The 21,714-nt window shown below is 40.4% G+C and overlaps 1 non-coding gene and 1 pseudogene across 1 annotated transcript; both read right to left on the bottom strand.

Moving 5' to 3' along the window:
* Nucleotides 1-4,841: 4,841 nt before the first annotated feature.
* LOC147962065 (uncharacterized) lies at nt 4,842-6,514 on the bottom strand (annotated as a pseudogene).
* A 7,837-nt stretch (nt 6,515-14,351) lies between these two features.
* On the bottom strand, nt 14,352-14,511 carry LOC125526201 (U1 spliceosomal RNA). The gene has a single exon (XR_007291617.2). It is a non-coding gene; the product is annotated as a U1 spliceosomal RNA (small nuclear RNA).
* Between the last annotated feature and the right edge of the window lie 7,203 nt (nt 14,512-21,714).

Raw genomic sequence — 21,714 nt, 5'->3', positions numbered from 1 at the left:
CAGGAGTCGGCCTGCATATATGGGAATTTTGGGGATGTTGGGCCTGGCCGGGCAAAAGCTTTACAAACCATGGTAATAGTAGCTTGCCGAACGAGGCCAAAGGAGACGTATGAAATATTAAACCATGGAAAAACAAGCAATGTGGACTTGAGACTGAGAAAATAGTTCAAGGACAAACCATTAAGCCTCATGCACTTGTCAATTCTTCTCTTAGCTACACCAAACCTAGATAAACCTACTGTGCGAACCTTTTTATGATATTTGTTTTAGACTTGTACATTGTCAAAAATCTTGATCATGATATTTAAAGATACTAAAAACAAACACAAATACATATAAACGCACTATATTGCATCTAAGTGGCACAAATTACACCTTAGGTGAATGTCCTTTGTCAAGATTTAGATGAAATTTAGTTATAAAATGTTCACAACAAAATTATAAAAACAAATAACTGAAACTTAAAGAAAATCGGAGTTCCACCGTACTACTTTTGTCCGTGTACTGATAATAGTTTGAACTGTATATATAATGATCAATTTTGAGTTTTATTTTTTGAATTTTGAGTTGTAATATATATACATGTGTTAAATGTCGTCACATACATAGAGAATTTGCCACGCTTGTAATGTGTATCAATGGAAAAAAAATATAAGGAATACTAATAGACCATAGTATAAAATAAATAAAAATATTTAATATAAATAAAAAATTACTGTTTTATTTTTTTATTCTTAAACATCAATTATAGTTTAAGAAATAAATTAGATTCTGATGTAACCTTATAATCAACCAAATAAATCATAATTATAACATTTGCATAATAATTTATTAAATTTATGATCTTGATAAGATAAGTGAAGGTCATATCAACAACGCATTGAACTCATATATAGTAACAAATGTTAACCAAATTTCATAGGTTTGGCTAGATTACGCCTGCTATGATTTAATTCAATAATCGGACAACGTAAAAAACACAACCATTGTAAATGAGAATCCAACTAGTAATTATTTATGTTACTTGATTTTTTTTCTAAATATATATCGAAAATATGAAATAAATATATGGTTTTACTAATTAAACAAAGTGTGCATGTGATGTTGTGAAATGGAACTAATTATTTGCAAATTTCATAAGAAGACAATTGTTTGAAAATCCAAGTTATTAATGCCCAAGCCATAAAATGTTTCAGTTGACAAAATTTATTTTTCAGGAAGATGACATCGTGCTTGAGTATCTTTAAATACGGATTTGCTATTTCACATCTAGATGTGAAATAACTATCTCACATCTAAGTCCTTTATCGTTGGATTTGTTTTATCTTTAAAATTCGTGCACTGATGATCTGACGATTTGTTCGCGTTTGATTATACGATCTGGCGATCTGTAGCGTGCGCTAGCGCAGCCGGCATGCAGAGTGCCAGCGTGGGCTGCCTTTCCTTTCTGTTTTTTCTTTTGTCTATTGTTGTATTGTCTCGATACACTGCAGTTGTTGCAGTTTGTGAGGTATTTTTTTTGTCTTTTTTTCATTTCTTTTTTCTCCCACTTGTGATACTATGATATGTGTATATATTAGATGACGTGTGCAGGCATCTCCTTTGTGCGTGTATATACTGTATGATTGTTCGTGCATATTTTTGGTTGTTTTGATTTGTATTCATCTATGCAACGTGTCCATGATATTGTAAATCATGTATCAAAATCATTTATATTCATGTTCATTTGTCCCATGGAATTTTGTAAATCATGTTCATTTTACAGCCCATCACACCATGCGTTTTTCTTTTTTGGACCGTTTTTCATGATCTTTTTTTCTGTGTTGTAGTTGAAGATAAGTGTTGCCTGTATAAGTTGGAGAGACGAGCTGACCGCTCGATCGTCGGCTCTGTTTCTTCGCTCTATCTATCCCATTGCTCTTTGTCTAAGGAGTAGAGGCGACCCGGCCAAGTTTCTAAATAGTACAATGACGGGCAACGGCCAATTTCTTGTTTTTATTTTTGTTCTCATGTCTAACCCTAATATGTAAGAACCTTGTGTCTTTTTTATTATTCTTGTTCCAGTTGCAAGTCGATTACCGACATATATCTTGTCCAAACCGCTTTGGTCCTACAAGTGTACTCCTAACTGGGTTCGCCTTTTTATTTTTTATTCTAGTTACAAGTTGACCACCGACATGCAAACTGGAGCTCGTCTCTTTTTTTATTGTCGCAGTTGCAAGTAAACCACCGAGATGCAACTCGGTCCAACATATTTTTATATTATGTTGCAAGTTTTTTTATTATTGTAATTTTCGCGTAAAATTTTGATCTCCCGGCGTTGGATGATGTATTCCAGTGTCTCCTTGTTATGTTTTATCTACTTGTCCCTAACTGAGGCCCAATCCATTTTTTGTTCTAGGTGCAAGTCCAACCACACACTGACATGCAATAGAGGTCCCGTTTTTTAAAACTTCTTTTCTCTTTTGTCCATGATTTTTAAAATTTTATAAGTACTTTTTAAATTCATCATTTGATTTATTTTTCATCATTTCCTGCAAGCTCTACCTTCCGCCTCCCTTGTCGTTGTTTGTTTATTGTGTATCATGTTGTTGGCCTAGGCCTATTCGACTCTGTTTTTGTTGGCCCTCAATTCATAATTGGGGTCTGGCCTTTTTTTGTCCTAGTTGTAAGTCCATCCTCGACTCGCAATTGGGATCCATTCTTTTTTGTCCCATTTGCAAGTCCGCCCTTTGCTTGCAACTGGGCCCTGGCATTTTTTGTCCTAGTTGCAAGTCCACCCTCGACTCGCAACTAGGGCCCAGTCTTTTTTTGTCCTAGTTGCAAGTCCGTCCTCGACTCGCAACTCGGGTCTGATATTTTTTTCCTCCCAATTGCAAGTCCACTCTCGATTCTGGGACCCGGACTTTTTTTGTCTTAGTTGCAAGTCCATCGTTAACTCGCAATGGGGCCTGACTTTCTTTTCTATTTGCAAGCCACCCTCGACTCACAGTTAGGGACCGAACCTTTTTGTCGCAGTTGCAACACCCCCCTTGACTTGTAACTCGGACATGGCCCTTTTTTGTCCTAGTTGCAATCCACCCTTGAGTCACAGCTGGGCCTGGCCTTTTTTCCTGGTTGGAATTGCACTCAACTCGCAACTAGGTCTGAATATTTTTTTGTCCTAATTGCAAGTCCACCCTCGACATACAACTGGGGTCCAGCCTTTTCTTTCCAGTTGAAAGTCCAACTGTGGCCGAACCATTTTTCTCCTAGTTGCAAGTCCACTCTCAATGCAAATGGGGCTAGACTTTTTTTTCCCAAGTTGCAAGTCCACCATCGACTCGCAACTGGGGCCCAACATTTTTTGTCCGAGTTGCAAGTCCACCCTCGACTCATAACTAGGGCACAACCTTTTTTTTCCGAGTTGCAAGTGCGTCCTCGACTCACAACTGGGGCCCAACCTTTTTTTGTCCGAATTGCAAGTTCACTCTCGACTCGCAACTAAGGTCCAACCTTTTTTGTCCAAGTTGCAAGTTCGTCCTGGACTCGCAACTTGGGCCCAACCTTTTTTGTCTGAGTTCCAAGTCCACGCTCGAGTCGCAACTAGGGTCCAACATTTTTTTGTCTGAGTTGCAAGTTCGTCCTCGACTCGCAACTGGGGCCCAACATTTTTTGTCCGAGTTGCAAGTCCACCCTCGACTCGCAACTATAGCCGAACCTTTTTTCGAGTTGCAAGTTCACCCTCAACTCGCAACTGGTGCCCGGCATTTTTTAGTCCTAATTGCGAGCCCACCCTCCGTTCGTAACTGGGCCGACCTTTTACCCCAGTTGCAAGTCCACCGTCGACTCGCAACTGGGGTTCGACCCTTTCTAGTCCCAGTTGCAAGTCGACCCTTGACTCGCAATTAGGGTCCAACCATTTTTGTCCCCAGTTGCAAGTCCAAACTCGACTCGCAACTGGGGCCCGACCTTTTTTGTTCCCAATTGAGAGTCCACCCTCGACTTGCCATTGGGGGTCCAATATTTTTTTCCTAGTTTCAAGTCCGCCCTAGTCAGCGAAAAAACTGCAGATGAGCCGGCCCAAGTAGTTAGGATACCTTTTTTTGTTTTGTTTCATTTTCTTCGTGTTCTTTCTGCTTTTTTATTTATCATGTTTCTTCATTGTTTTTCATCTCCTTTTTATTTTATATTTTCAAAAGTTGATCTCATTGTTTTTTATATTCTGATAATTTTTTGTTTGTTCATAAATTCACAAGTTTCAATACATGTTTCAAAATTTGTAAATTAGTTCATTTTTCTAAAATTGTTCATGTTGATCAATTTTTCAAAGCAAATCAAAATGTGTTTTTTTGTCTTGTTATTTATATATTTTCTCTATTTTGTTTTTTCCTGTTCGCTTTTAGTTCAATGTATATAAATTTTTTCACTTTTAGTTCATCATATATTAAAAAGTTCATGTATATCAAAAAAATGTTCAGTGTGTATTGGAAAAAAATTAGTGTGTATTTAGAAAATGATCATCATATAAAGCATTGTTCACCATATATTAGAACATTTTTGGTATTCCTTAACATTTTTTATAATTTGAAAAAACTTATGTAAATTCGTGAACATGTTTTTGAAATATGTGTTGATGAAATTTTGTTCTTTACTGAAAATTAATTATAAAATATATTTTTTGCGGAAAAATTAATTATAAAATATAATAGTGAAAAATGCAAAAAACATAAAGGCAAAAAATAAAATAAATCGTTGGTTGCCTAGAAGCTAGCTCTGGGAGATGTCCTTGTAAATGTGTAATGATAGGCAAAAGCTAACAAGTCAATTTTTTTTTGAACACAAGAAAACTTTATTGATGATCAGGTGCATTTTACAGAAAGAAGCATGAAGGGACTCATGCTAGAACCAGAAACTATGTCCTTTCCGGGACATTGACCTTGATCTGCTTGTGTACATAAGCAACGAAGAGCTAAGGACCTTGACTGAATCCGCAAAGCTAATCGAGCTTGATGATCAGCTTTTACATTGTTGCTTCTGTTGATGTGAGTGATCTTCTTACGACTAAAAGAGGGAGAGGCTTGGATCTCTGCAAGGAGAGGTCTGTTCTCCCAACATCCTGGAGCAGCAAATACCGTTGATGACCTTGCCGCCGAAACTAACACCGAGCAGTCGGTGCAAAAGTGAGGGTTCTGAACCTGCAGAAGATCTGCTAACTTAGTAGCTAGTAGCAGCCCATAAGTCTCAGCCTGGAGGGGTGATGAAACTGGAGGCGAAAGCGCAGAGACGTGTAGTCGTTGGAGGTGCCGATTGTCTTGCATGGTGATGATTACTCCTAAGCCAGCATGGCCCAACTCTGAATCTGTGCGTCTTTCCCAGGCTGCGTCGCAAAAGATGACATTCCCTGTAAGGTTATTACAGTCATGTGTATGCGTGGTTGTTGAAGAAGCCTGCAACTGCTCCTGAGCTTTATCGCTTTCTTGTTGTTGAGCGAAGTTCTTATCTTCTAAATTGGTTGCTTCAATTATTGCATTTGCTGAAGCATACACCTAGGAAGGCTTGCATAATTTGCTGCAAAATAGACAGTCGTTCCGAGCTTTCCAAATACACCACAGAAAAGTATAGAAAGTAGTCAAGTTTATTTTTATATGTTGAGATGTAATCAAAGCACGAATTATATCAGGAATAGAATGATAATTTTTAGCCAGAGGTTCCGTTATAATAAATCAAGGATAGCAAAACCATGCAGCTTTAGAAAAAGGGCAGAGAAACAACATATGCATTTCATCTTCTAATAGTCCACATCTAGAGCAGTTTTCATTGATATGTTTGGAGTACCTACCTGCCCTCTTACCTGTAGGAAGTGCTTTCCTAAGAAGCCTCCAAGCAAATGTCTGAACTCTTGGTGCCATTTGCTTATCCTCCCACACCTGATTAAGAAAGGAAATGACCTGCATAGGAACAATTTTGGGTCTTTGCCTTGGTGAAAGCTGAAGATTGTTGAAGCAATGCTTGTAAGCACTTTTGGAAGAGAATTCAGTAGCGATTTAGAAAAAGCTAGCGATCAGGTTCCTTGTACCGGTAGCTATCAACCAGAATTTTTTTTACGAGGGGAGCTAGTGACCAGATTTGCGTATAGGCTGGTGACCAAGGCGGACGCACCACGAGGTAATTTTTAGTTTTGGGCATTGACAAATTAAAATCAAAGAAACAGGACAAACAAATAGGACAAAAAAAACTTAGATGTGAGATGATATTATCTCACATCTAAATGTGACATAGACGGACCCTTTTAAATAATGTCAATAGTCCTACTGGCCCGCTGCATATTTGAGCGAGACCTCCTCTTTGGCGCATGTAGTACTACTTACCTTCCATGGCGGCGCTAGCCGACTACGCCTGACCAAACACAGGCCGATGGTCGCTTGCTCGCTCGTGTCCATCGCTCGCTTGCTCGCGTCCTAAGCTCACTCAATTTTCTTTTTCTTTTTCATTGGTTCACTTTTTCCCTCAATTTTCTTTTTTATGGTTTGTTGTTCACTGCTGTTTTCTTAAAGTAAAAAAGTTCACGAATTTAAAAAACATCGCTGAAACAAAGTTCACAAATATTATGAAGTGCGTGGACTTGAAAAAAAGTTTACAAATTTGAAAAAAGTTCACGGATTTGAAAAACAAATCGTGAATCTGAAAAAGAGCACCAATTCTGAAAAGTGCATGAATTTGTAATTTTTCATGAAAAATGAAATAAGTTCACGAATTATGAAAAATTTCAAAATGAAAATTTAATAGATTTTCATTTTTTCTTACAAATTTGAAAAAAGTTCATAAAAATTGAAAATATTTTATGCATATGAAAAAAAAATTCACGAATTTGGGAAAAAGTTCATGAATTGAAGAAAAATGTTCACGGATATAAAAATATTAAAAACATTAAGAAAAGTCTGTGATTTGTAAAAAAGTTTGTGAATTTAAAAAAAATGAAAAATAAAGAGAAAAAAGAAAATACGAAAAAACTAAAGAAAAACCGGTGAAACAAAGTAGAGAAATACAATACGATTGTCACTTCCTGCACAAATTTTCGTAGTTGCTTGGTGCAGTAGAGTACCAAATAACTTGTATATGATACTATTATAGAGTAGAATTATAGATGATCTTATTCATTGTCATGCATGACACAAAGTAACATAACATCTTTTATGATACAGTATCTATCTATCTATATTACTATAACCTTTTTTCTTTTCTTTAATTCTCTGCCACATCAGCCTATTTGTTAATCCCAAGTGCATGATACTGGCTAAGATACCAACACTATGGTCAGGCTTATGGAAGTTATTTTTCTGATCCATTGCCACGACAAAGTCGTCGAGCATGTGGTTTGGTTTTGCAACACTTGCGGGGTAGCATAAATGAGAATTAAGTACCGTCCTGGTGCTTACATTTGTATTTGAGATCTTGATTTGAAGCAAAAACAAGACCACGCTGCCTCAAGCAAGTAAATCACAACAAGAGTCAATTACATTTTGAGATACTTGGAGACATGACTGGCAATAATATAGGCTTGGCCCAAACCAATGGTGTTGCCTGCCCCAAACTCGGCCACTCCCTGCACTGTCCTGGTCTCCATGTCAACGGCGAGCGCCCACGCCGTTTGCTCGTTGTCCCGGTAGTCGATCTTCCCAAGCAAGTAAACGATGCAGTCGTCTCGCAGGCTGCGGACGGGCATGCCAGTGTGGAGCCTCCGCAGGGTCGGCGGAGGTGCCGGGCCGGCGTCGGACCGCACCTTCGGTTCGTAGATCTTGCCCGAGTCGAGCTTGTAGTCCCTGCGCCAAGCCGGCGCCGCCGCTATGGACATCGGGTCGGCGCCGTTGAAAGGCATGCTCCATGTGGCGACCCTCCAGCCGTTTAAGACGACGCGGCCGTCGTCCACGAAGGACCCCGGCACGATGCGGATCTCCAGCTGGGTGAAACCTCATGGAGCCGCCGACGATGGACACGTCGCGGCTGCACTGTGCCCTCGCTGGGCGGCATCAGCGGCGGCAGGCGGACGAGACCACGGACCGTGGGGCTCTCGGCAAGCGCATCGCAGAGGAAGATGCCCCGCTCTAGGCCGACCCACGCCACCACGCCGCGGTCTCCTCCGATGGCGAACGCCCTGTGCGTGCAGTGCTAGTAGTATGGCACGTTCCGCGGCCCCGCCGGCCTCTTGGTGGTCCAGGGCCCGGTCTCGGAGTGGTACATGCAGAGCTCCTGGGGCGTCCTCACGATGGACGCGCAACGGCTCGCGGCGACATCTCGGCGTATTGGGAAACAAACACAAGGCAAAAAATGATTTTCCTGTACTGATAACTGCTGAATTTGACCTATCTGCAAAAGCTTGATCTCTCCAATAACCTGATCCTAGGCTCAATCCCACCAGGGCTCGGCAGCATCCAGAGCATGTGCCTATTCGATCTCAACAACCTCTCTCTTATGGTCCCACCTTCTCTCTACAACTGGTCCTCGCTAAGCATTTGACGTAAGGTCAAATATTTTTTATGCGGAAACATTCCAGATGATATCGGCAACAAGTTCCCCAAACTGAAATATCTTGGCTTGGGTGATAATCACTTCGCAGGAACCACCCCTTCCTCAATATCCAATATATCTTTCCTCGGAACACTTGGCCTCGGGCATAATAGATTTAGTGGGTATGTGCCTCCCACATTTGAGAATCTAAGAGACCTCTCGAGTATCTAGACTTCATTGACAATAAGCTTGAAACAAATGACAACAAGGGGTGGGAATTGATCACCTCTTTGGCAGATGCAGAGGCCGGGGGTCATCCTTCTTTAAAAAAAAAAAATCTAGAGTGGTTGACACTAGGAGGCTACTCTTTCGGTGGAAAATTGCCTGGATCTATTGTGAATAAGTTCTTTGGTAATATTCATGGTGCCCTTGGTAATATTGGAAACCTGCAGGAACTGTACCTAGCACACAACAACTTAACATGGTAATATCGACAATTCTACAGAATCTGCAACATTGTCCAATTAGATGTATCCTTCAGTAGTTTGCAAGGTGAGGTGCCACACGGAAGTGTTTTTAGAAACATTACTTACATAGCAGTTGCTAGAAATATCAATTTGTGTGGTGGCGCACCTCGGTTTCACTTGGCTCCATGCTCCACTTGACCCTTAAACAAGAACAAAAAAAGGTTGCCAAAGTCTCTTTTAATTTTTTTAGCAATAGCTAGAGCAATCTTGCTGTCACTTCCAGTTATTCTTCATGAAAGAATCCATAACAAGCGCTATTTATATGAACTAATGGGTTTTCAGAAGCTAGTATGCTTGGGAGAGGAAGTTACAGTGCAGTTTATAAGTGTATTTGATCTTCAGCAACTCGGATCTTACAAGAGTTTTCAGGTTGAATGTGAGGCCATGAGAAGGATATGGGACCATTATCTAATAAAGATCATAACATGTTGCTCAAGTTTTGATACTGAAGGTCGAGAGTTTAAGGCAATGGTTTTGAGTTTATGTCTAATGGTACTTAGATGGTTGGATTCAACCGAAGTGTCAAAAACTAACTAGAAGCAACACGTTCAGCCTTGCTCACAGGCTGGATATTGCTGGCGATATCATGGATGCAGTTGAACATCATCACCTCCTCTGTCAACCACATGTAATCCATTGTGATCTTAAGCCAAGCAATTCTTCTTGCGGAAGACATGAGCGCCCGAGTTGGAGACATCGGCTTATCAAGGATCCTTCATGAAATTACAAGGAAGGGATGCAAGTTTCATATAGCTCGACCGGTATTAGAGGTTTCATAGGCTATGTTGGTCTAGGTGACTGAAACACTTATAATATCATCTTTTACTTTTCATTCAAATATGGCATGGTACCACATAACTTTTTGCATAACTCCAGAGTATAGGGAAGGCATTTTGATCTGAACACCTGGTGATATTTATAGTTTTGGCATATTGCTGCTTGAGATGTTTGCTGGGAGAAGCCCAACAGATGACACATCCACGGATTCACTTGCACCTGGTGATATTTATAGTTTCGGCATACTGCTGCTTGAGATGTTTGCCACAAGAAGCCCAACAGATAACACATTCAGGGATTTGCTTGATCTGCATAAGTATGCCAATAATGCTCTTCTAGATAGAACCTTGGTGATAGTTGACCTGACAGTTTGGCTGCATAGAGAACCAAAGGATAGCGTTACAGGTAGTGGAATCTAGGAATGTTCTGTATCTGTCTTTAGGCTTGGCATATCCTACTCAAAGACATGGCCAACGGGCATTAGTACGAGATACAACGGTAGAGATGCACACCTCCTGTTTGCTGATGAGCATAACATGGAGGAAAAGATGAGCCTCGACTCGAGACAATCGAGCTGAAATGATATGATCCTGCAATAATGGAAGTTGCATAGCAGCTAGCACTTGTTATCGGAGCTATTTTATTTGCAGCCGTATCAGATAATAAATGTAAGACGTAAAATTGTGGTGTTGTACAATACTCCCTCCGTTCCATAACGTAGTGTGTATAGATTTTCTGAAAAAGCAAAATTAAGCAAAATTTGACCATGTTTGCAGAGAAAACTATTTATACAATATGAAAATATAATTGATGATGTATCCAAAGATATACATTTGGTATTTTTAGTGTACATATTTTTGCCTATAGACATGGTCAAAGTTTGTAATATTTGGCTTTTGAAAAAAAATATGCACTACATTATGGAATAGAGGAAGTAGCACTATAGTAATAACCGTTGTCAGCATATTATATGGCTTCACTCTCCCTCCGTCCCTCCCTCTCCCTCTCCCTGTCTGCTAAGGGCATCTACAACGCAGGTGCTAAGACCAGGCGCTAGGTTTCAATTCCTGTCCGTTTTGATTAAATCCCGATCAATCCCAGGATTCTGCCTGGCATCGATGCCAAGGCAGTCGTCGGGCGCCTGGTCTCCTTTTCGCTCGCATGGCCCTTTCTAACCAGCGCTACAAATCCTCCGCTGAGTACGGTAGCGCTCAAATAGGCGCTCATGCGTTGCCCCAAGAGACTCCTCCATCGATGCTTCTTCTTTAAATACTTTTTTAATGTTCTAAACGCCCACACAAGCGCCTCTCCATTGTAGATGCCCTAGGCCTACAACTAAACTTGATATACTCCACAAATCTTTTCAGGATATTTTGATAGACTTGTGCATTGTGATAACTAAAGATAGACACAAACCCATATAAACACGCTAGCACATCTAAGTGGCACACAAATTATACCATACGTGAACGTCAATATGCTATGTTTTTTATATTAATTGCTGACATATAGATAATCTATTCAACAAAATGTCCGTAGCTAGTTTATACAAAATAACAATATAATAATGAAAAATTGAACCCCCTCACATTATTTTTATATGATAACAAAAAGACTTTTATGATATATAGTTGTAAGGATTTTAAGTTGTATGAATAAAAAATGTAAGACTTACTGACTGAATGGTTTATAAATAAGTAAAAATATTTGATATAAATGATCTTTTTAGAATGTTTATTATTAATTTAATCACAAATAATAATACAAAAAGAATTTATACATGATGGAAAATAAGTTAGAGCAAATCCTAATCCATCTAAATAATTGTTAATTAAAAACCGATGACAAGACACATGGGTGAAGCTATGCTCCGGATGCCTGAAGACATGATGTAAGTCTAAAAGTTTTATAAACTTACATAGTAAATTTTAATTTGTTCTGCGTGAAAAATAATTTATGACTTAACATCTAGCATTCAACGGAGATTTCTAAAATACTCAGAACACTATCTAGTCCAAGGAAAACTAATTATTTTTTAGCGATTAACTGTCCAACCCGATAGGAGAAAGCAACATGCCAAATCTTTTTTCTATTAATTGTAATATTGATACATTATTAATAAATTTTCAATAGATTTTATGTTATAAGAATATAAGATAAATATTATTTTTTTAGTAACCATCAAATCAACTTAGGAAATTAGAACAACTTAACAAAAAAGTAGCTTAAATTTGTTGGCAATTGGTCACTGGATCTAAACCATATAGTAATGGGGCAACGGAACTAGATTTTTTTTCCATGCATCTGAACGTGAAGCAATTTATTTCTGAGTTTTGGCCCGCGGTTTACTCAAATCTTAGCTCCAAACTAACATGACACTCCATGTAAAATCAATATTTTATTATCTTAAATTGAGAGGAGCCTGCCAAGGAGATCAACACGATTCAAAATCTTAAAGATAGGTGAACCTAATCGAGCGGACGACGACAGCCACGTCCCGGCTGCCATGTGGGTCGCCGGTCTCGAACCCCCTTACTGGGAGGCATCGGCGGCAGCAGGCTGATGGGGCCGTGGATCATGGGGCTCCCAGAGAGCATGTCACAGAAGAGGATGCGATGCTCGAGCCGACCCACGCCACCACGCCTCGGTCTCCTTCGATGGCGATCACCCCATATGGATTGTGTTGATGCATCCATGGCTAAGATCGAGAAGGATGGATGGCTGGGTGCGTGTGCGTGTGTCGATGACTGATCTTCAGGTTAGATAAGATGAGAGGAGGCAAAAGGAATCGTGCCCGAGTCGGATTTGAAAAACAAAATTCGACACAACACAAGCACAAAATTCTAACCATAAGAAAAACTCTGACCACTTGTATTTATAGAACTTTGACGGTTGTATTACAATTTTTTTTTTGTGATATGCTTGTATTAGATTTGTGCCGCAGCATTGACGGACCTCATTTCCTTGTATTCCAGATCCAAACAAGGCAACTTGAGAACCACTAGCAAACTAAAATTTTCAGATGGTCAACTGGTCTGCCCCTAGTGTTTTTCATACATATAGATGCAGATCACTGTACTGATTCCTCGCTTTGTTTTTTTTCTTTCTATTTTTGGCCATCTCGCTGCTTATTTTCACATAGCATATTGTTTCAGAAGCCTGACAGTCGACTCTAGGGATTCCCAGGATTTGCATAAATTTCGCCGAGGATGCTCATCGACGGAATCTTGGAGATAACTGACTCAACTATGTGGCTACTCAGTCAGTATCTTGGGACGGCTGGCCACCTTCCATAGTGTGATCTTGTCCATGACAAGATGGAAAAACTGAATTTACCGAAGAAACTCTGCTATGGAAAATCCTCTCGTTTCTTTCTTTCCACCAAATAGATTGCACCAACCTTTCTTTCTTGTTGGGGATGACAGAGTTACCTGCGTTGGTCGCCCAAGGTTGCTGGTAGCCTACAATGGTTTAGCATGAGCCCTCAAAGACACCTAGCCAGCAAGTGCGAAGCATCTTCAGGCGCCCAACGACAAAAGATGCCGAGAAGCAGGTCGACAACATCCCTCCAACTGCAAGGCGTAGGCGGAGTAGCGGACGCCGAGGAGAGCACGCCATTTGCAGTCCATTTCCAGGAAACACAATCCTGGCTGCCCTTGGACCAACTGAACCCGGGATATGCATTCACGCATCATTCCACGCCTTGGTAAACTGAACAGTGGTAGTAGTCCAGGTAGGTGTCTGATCCATCGTCCATCCAGCAATTCTTTTTGGTGCATAATTTGATCAAGTTCTGGTGCGCCGACATTTAACCACCGCTCAAGCCAGAACCTTGCATCAATATTATCCACATAAGAAACTGTCACATAAAGAAGTTACAGATAGGAAATGCATCAATATTACCCAGATAGGAGGCTACGCAACATTTTCCGAAAGCAGCAGCACTAGATCAGGAACTCAGCTACAGATTAGCCTCCATACACAAAACTGAAAGATGCATCCACTGGCGTAACCGTTGCTATAAAGGGGAACAAGACTGGTACAGTGGTAGCGATCAATACCAATACCATAGCAATATACCATAACAAGTCTGTCTATCTTATCTGTGAGGCTGATTTCATTTCATTTTATTATTCATCTGTGAGAGAGCTTACTCGTGGAACATGTCATGGACGCAGACACACTGCTAAAACGGTCGTGTTTATGTAATCGCCATAGGTTACTCTGAATTTTATTTCTTATTTTTTCAAGCTTCTGTGCCGCTGACTGAACATTTTCTGATGGTCATGGACCGATTGACTGATAAAGCCTTCAGTTATGTGAGAGTGTGAGGATCTGGCTGGGAAACATGAGAGCAGTGCAACCCACAGTCCTGCTAAATATGGAATGTGTCTGGGATGGGTGCTGCATTTTGCCCATTTTCTTCCATTCAAATTGCCTCTTGTTTGAACTAAAAATCCAGGAGGAAAATAATTATCAAATCAAAATTTCAAAAAGTAGAAAATAATAATCAAGTCAAGTAATAAAGCAAGATCACTAAATTTTACATTTTTGATTTGGTAGGGGCCGCGCGAACGCGTACCTCCTCTACCACAAATTATGACGTCCATTCTCCCACTTGGGAAGATGGTAGATCAACACACTCACCAAATGCAATGCGAGCCATTGATCTAGGCCACGACCCTTCTTGATCAACCGTCGACCCCGTCCAGGTAAGTATGTTGCAATGTCGCACCTAGGGGTCTTAATGTAGCCAGCCCTCCTCCTCTAATCTTCTTGTGGCGTCGATGTGGTACTAAACAAGACAAGATGCTGCTGCTGCAGCTTACGGGCTGCTGGGACGTGGGCCTGTTTCGTGTTGGACTTGTGGCTACTGATGGGCTCCTGAGGGCTAGGCCCAGTTCTAAAAAAAAAGGAACTTGAAAATAAAGAAAAACTTGCTCGTTGACTGGTGGTTGCTCTGCTGCCAATGATACTCAATAATCCGATCGCGTTCTTTTTTGTTTTCCTTTTTGCGAGGCAGAATTCGATCCGTGTTCGCATGGTGTATTGGCTAGCTGAGCTGGTTAACAGTTTCCCATGACGATGCACTGATTGACTGATGGAACCTTCAATTATGTGAGAGTGTGAGTGATCTGGCTTAGAAATTCGGGAACAGTGCAGCCCATTGTTATGGCCCTCCGAAGAAGATATGTTTTTCATCGCAAAAAAAGAAAAGAAAAAAGAAGATATGTTTTGCAGCCGAATCTCCTAGTTCGGCATATATTCCCTTATTGATTGACCAGTGAAAAGATACTTCTCAAGTTACAACTCCATGATCGGCAGTGATATAAGCTGGTAACTTATTAGTTTCTAATACCTCATTATTTGATCGACTAAATAATTATGTTGATCTCATTTGTATTGAAACACGTTCACATATGTGTAAAGGCGATATTTGAAGTTTGAATCATGCTATCAGCTTGGACATAGCACCTATGACCGCTAAGTAACTAGTCATACTGTCATAGTCCCCAAGGATTTGTTGGGAGAGGGGTATTTCAAGCCCTAGGGGTACTGGATTACATGAGCCAATTTCCTTGAATTGTCTTCCAGTCAAAGTCCTCTTTCTACTGAAGTACTTTTTTAGTGGGCACGGATGGTAATATTGTAAATTAATAGTCGTTTACAATCAACTAATAATCCAATTGTTTAGAACACATGGTATTTAAAAATTAACGATTACAATTAATCTAGAGGTAATTACACCCGAAGTCATAGAACTTGCATGTGATGGTCAGTTTGGTGCACAAACTTGTAAAATACGTGTTTCTGGTCATCAAACTTGCACGAGCGTTCATATACGGTCACATTTCATGTACACGGATGTATCCATGGCCTATGTGGCATTCCAGTGTGCCAGGGCCCATTGTCATCCGTTGTAGCATGTAGATCTGCAGAGAAGCCTTTGGCTTTTTTCGTATTAAACCCCTAAAAATAAAATGAAAAAACAAGCGATATGGGGTTTGGAAGCTGCAACATGCCCAGTAGTCTCACGTGGACAACCATCAGACTACTGATCATTCATATCTATATAGCACGACTAATTTCTGTATCATATAAACATTGACTGAAAATAAATTTTACAAGAAATGTAACACGGAAAAAATGAGCACTGTGGCTCGACCATGTGACCTTGTGGTCAAGGTTAACTAAGGTTACCACCGACAACACAACACGTCCAGATGTAAGAAAACAATTTATATTCTTGTGTTTGTGACATTCAAAAAATATTTATGTGTTACAAAAAAAGGTATGCGACATTTTAAAAAGTTCCAAAAACTTGTATTTGAAAAAATGTTAATCAACACAACACGTCCAGATTAACATTTTTTCAAATACAGGTTTTGAAACTTATGTGTATGGAAACATATACTCCATATGATACACATATGTTTTGATGTTTTAAATACTCCAGTATACATCTATGTTATGATACACACATATATATATTTTAAATACTCCGGTATACATCTATGTTTGGAGTATTTAAAAAATATGCTTAATACTTTTTAAACATATGATTAACATTTTTTTCAAATACAAGTTTTGAAACTTTTTTCAACTATGTTTTTAACATTTTCGGATGGTACCAAACATTTTTAAGCTACACAAACAATTTTATACATTGTATAGGCATTTAAAAAATGTCATGACCAGTTTTTTTGGAATGCACGAACATTTTAAAAATGCAAAGTATCATTTTTAATTACACAAATGTGGTTTACAATGTTTAAACATTTTTTTAAATGTCACACACCTTTTTTTTGTAACACATAAACATTTATTAAATATCACAAACACAAGAATATTTTTTTTCTTACATAGAACAAGAAGGAATAACAACATGAAAAATATTTATCCCATTTGGATATGTTGTGTTTTCAAAACCCGGTGGTAATCTTAGTTAACATTGACCACGAGGTCACATAGTCGAGCCACGGTGCTTCCTTTTTTGGGGTTACATTTCTTGTAAAATTGATTTTTCAGCCGTGTTTATATGATACAAAAATTATTTGTGCTACCTAGACATGAATGATCATCGGTTTGGTGGTTGTTAACCCGAGCCTAGTAGGGGCACGTCCCTAGTTCGTAACCGAACCGTCCCTTGTTTTTCCATTTCATTTTAGGGGCTTTATACGTAAATAAAAAATCATTTTATTTTAGGGGCTTAATAAGTTAAAAAATAGGTGCATAATATGTAAATAAAGAAAAAGCATGCAGATCTACCATGCGTCGCGGGGTTACGGTGGGCCCTGGCCATGCTGGCATGCCACATAGGCCACAGATACGTCTGCGTATATGAAATGTGACCGTATATGAACGTTTGTGCAAGTTTGATGACCAGAAACACGTATTTTACAAGTTTGTACACCAAACTGACCGTCGCGTGCAAGTTCTATGACTCCTGATGTATTTACCTCATTAATCTATCATCCTCGGTCTTTGGATGATAGATGGCTGGAATTAGTTTAGGCAAGGCAACATCTTAGTTTCTTGGAACATCATAATTGCTGGAACATCATATTGTGGATACAGAAAACTCAAATTTCAGTTACATAGACAACACCTTGATCCAGTGTTTCATTCCAAACATCAAACTATTCACGCCTTTTTACAAACATCTTGACAGTCTTTTGTTCCAAATGGTCCATAGGGCAATTTCGGGGATGTTCAGCCTGGACCCGCAAAAAGTCTACAAACCATGTCAACACCGGCTTGTCGAATGAGGCTTAAGGAGAAGTATGAAATATTTAACCATGATAAAACAAGCAACGTGGATTTGACGGCGCGAGAATAATTCAAGGACAACATTTAAACCTCATACGCTTTTCAATTGTTCTCTTAGGTACACCTAAACTAGATAAACCTACTCTGCAAACCTATTTTATGATATTTGTCTTGGACTTGTACGTTGTCAAAAAATCTTGATCATGATATTTAAAGATACTAAAAACAGACACAAAACATATAAACACACCATCGTGCATCTAAGTGGCACAAATTACAGCTTAGGTGAATGTGATTTGGCCAAGATTTAGATTAATTCAATGAATTTTTTTAAAACAAATTTACAAAAACATGAAGAAGAAATGGAGTTCCACCATTCTACTGTTGTATGTGTACCGATAAGAGTTTGACATGTATACATAATGATCAATTTTGAGCTATAATATAAATATATGTGTGAAATGTTGTCACATATATTTAATAACTTGCCAAGATTGTAAGGTGTATCAACGGAAACATAAGGCTAGTGATAGTATAAAATAAGTAAAAATATTTAGTATAATATGCTCCTCCGCTTCCAACTTCCTCTCTTCGGCCGCAATCTTTGACCTGCATTTCTTCTCTTCCAACTCATCTTGTCGCCTTTTTTTTTCTTTCGTTCGCCCTCCAAGGCTTTCTTGGTCTTTGTATGTGTCGCTGAGTGCTCCTCTTTTATGTCCCTCTTTTGCATATTATCATTTGTTCTTTTGTTGGGACTTTTATCGTCCTTGTCAACACCTTCAATAGGTGTAATTAACCTTAATCTCTTTGGTGTGGTCTTTGAGTTTCTCCTAATCCACTTCTTATTGCTAGAGATTTTTTTGTAGCAATGAAATAATGTGAAAGACTTCTGACCAAAGTTCTTGTTTTATTTCTTGAAAAGATCTTGGATGATAGGCCCATACTCTTTTTCACACTGCTCGGTGGCGCATGGTTGACTTAGATCACAACTAGACCATCGGTTGCATTGACCTTCAATGGTACCCCAATGGTGTCGAACAGAGCCTTGGATGTGACCTGAAGTGGCATCCACGGTGTTGTTTGATGACTTCTTTTTTGGGTCAAAAGTTGCCACGGTATTTGCACTGAAGTTGCAATGATATGTTTCGACTATTTTTATTCTAAGTTTAAAGTAAAATTTAACATGTTACAAAATAAATGAATTTTGCCATGTACGAAAAAGGTAAAATTGTCGTGATGTGTAGACTACACTTGCCCTAATCTCATAAAAGCTACAAATTGACATGGTTTATAATTAAAAAAATCATCATCAATTATTAAAACAATATCATGGTCAATAACTAAAAGTTGACATTAACCGTAAACTATAATTGCCATGGTGAATTACTCAAATTTGTCATGATCCATGCACTAATTTTGTCATGGTTCATAGAAAAATAATAATAGGGATGGCCAAAGTACTAAAATTCCATGGTGGATTACTCAAATTTGCCATGACCCATGCACTAAATTTGCCATGGTTCATACCAAAAAATTGACTATCATGGCCAAAAAACAAAAATTGCAATGGTCAAAATAATAAAATTGCCGTGATGAGCTACTAAACATTTCAGTGATCCATGAAGTACACCTGTTTATTTGCCATCGCAAGAACACATCTTAAATTGCCATGAAAAAAATATATTTGCATTGGACAAAAAAGGGAAAAGAGTTCGCCATGGGTGATAGGTGTGTATAGTAGATTTGCCATGGACAGAAAAAAGAGTCGCCGCGGGCGCAACACCACATTGCCGACCTCTCCACCCGACCCACAACCCCTCTCCCCCTGCCACCACACGTCGAGACACACCTAAGAATCTCCTTGACGCATTTGTGTCCCAGGAGCCCGCCATGGCGCGCATCACCCCCCCCCCCCCCCCCATATCTGCTCGGGGTCCACGGGTCATCACCGTAGCTCACCAGGACCCTCGCCCGATGAGTGTAAAGTAGTTGAAATGCAATGGTAGCTTCAAAACTAGGAGAAAAGATAGTTGAAACAACAGATGGTAACTGTAGTGTAAACACCATGGCAATTTTTGTGCTATAGACATGGTAACGTTTGCCCCCAAAAAAGTTGGCGAAGCATACCAATATGTGATCTAATTTTGAAGATCTCATCGCGGTGAATTAAAAGGTGAAAAAAGAAATTTAATCAGCTTTTTATTTAAGAGATAAACCATTTTAAAGTTTGAAAGAACAAAAGGATTCATGCTGCCATCATCTGTTTCTTCTTTATATGCATGCATATGTGAACGGGAAGGGAAAACGTGTGGCACGAATCCATAGAGCATCTACAATCGGGCATCCCAAACCCTCCTCAAATGTCCGGGCGTGCTGCCCGGTCACTGACCGGTCACGGAATTTTTGACCCAGCCCGTCGTCCCAAACGGGCCTCAAACGCTCGGACTGATCTGCATCCCTCATATCAAGCCCAAATATGGGGCGGATATGGGGGCCCATGGGCACGCCCGGACGCTCTCGCCACGTCGTATACGGCCCACACTGGCCCATCCGACCCCACATATATTACTCCCCATCTGCTGGTCGGACCAAACCCTAGCCACGTGACTCCACTCCCCTCCTCCACCCAAGCTCATCTCCGGCGGCGTCCGACCATCTCTGGCATGGTGGGCGGCGGATCCGAGTCCTTCACCTCCATATCCGCCAACCCCGAGCTCATCCCACGTGGCCCCAAGGAGGATATGGTCGTCCGGCTTGCGCTCCGCCGCTCTCGGGAGGAGGCCCGTGCACGCCGGCGCTCAGACTCCTTCTGTCGGGAATCCATTACGTCCGCCCAAATGGCGCATGAATCCAATGCTAGGGCAGTTGCCGCGGCCTCACCAAAGGCGGTGCGGTCCGTCTGACGTTCGAACGTGGTGGCGGACATGCAACCCCTCTGTTGGCACACCGAGGCCATGGATGCATCATGGGTGTTGTCCGACACAAACATGAATGGCACGGCATGCCCGCCGTGCGTGGCAGCGGGCGCTGGAGGTGGCGGCAGCGCTCGCGCCGGTGGGCGTTGGCGAGGTGGAGTCGCATTCTCCGGCGCCCTGTATGGTGCACCACTCCGGGTGCCGCAAACCACGTCATGGTGGATGTCGACGGCTCGTCTCATGATGGATCCATCATCGATCTGACGTCCACCGGCACCCAACGGGTTTCGGGCTCCGACAAGGAATAGTATAGGGCATGTGAGACGACGACGCCTTGAGTCCCCTCAGCCGGCTCGTGTCCACTGCCCTACTCTACATTGCCGGCGACCGGACCAATACTCTGGGGAGCACAGCCGGCCATAGGGCATGGCCACGGCGAGTCGCCGACCGGACGAGCTCCGCTTAAAAATCACTATGTTGCATGTAATAATATGGATTTGAGGTTTCTAATTTGAGGTATCTGAATGTGAATTGCATTATCTGAGGCTTGACCGATGAGTGTCCACGAACGCACCCGGACGCGGAGTGGTTGTAGATGCTCTTAGGTGCCACACGTGTGGGTGCTGGTTTTTGTTTCAATATTCATATGCTAATTGATCCAATGGTGATTAAGGCGTTTGGACCGAGTGCCTTCGTGCGATACATGTGGCACTTATCATATTTATTTTTTGCCCAGCTACAACACATTTATTTACTCTATTATAATCTATTAAATTTCAAAAGGAAGTTGAAAGTTGGAGGAAAAAGTTTGTTCTACATCTCTATGATAGGGGCTGAAGTGGTCCTACACTTTTGTAAGCGAAATATGCTGATTTTTGGTAATATTCTTCTTCATCTATTCAAAGGATAGCACTTGCCTGTTTGGAAATTTTTCGCATTGGATTTGTCTTGAAGATTTCCTTTTGTGGTATGCCCTTTTCTGTTATGGTTTTATAACATATTGTAATTGAGAATTGTAACAAAAAAATTGCATTGGACAACGCTAAAAAAACTTGACAAAAACATAATCGATCAAACTACTCATAGGCCACATATCAAAGTTTGGCATGCCCCCTATTTCTCAGATTGTGTTTAGTTGATGACTAACTTTGGCACGACTGTTCTTAGGCAAAGTGTGGCGAACAAAATGTTCACCACAAGATTTGGCAAGAATTATAGTATTAATTAGCATGTGAACT

Source organism: Triticum urartu, chromosome 7A (assembly GCF_056163025.1).
Source record: "Triticum urartu cultivar PI428250 chromosome 7A, HENAU_Tu73, whole genome shotgun sequence".
In the NCBI taxonomy this organism is placed as follows: Eukaryota; Viridiplantae; Streptophyta; class Magnoliopsida; order Poales; family Poaceae; genus Triticum; species Triticum urartu.
This window is presented reverse-complemented; position numbering and strand designations above follow the sequence as displayed.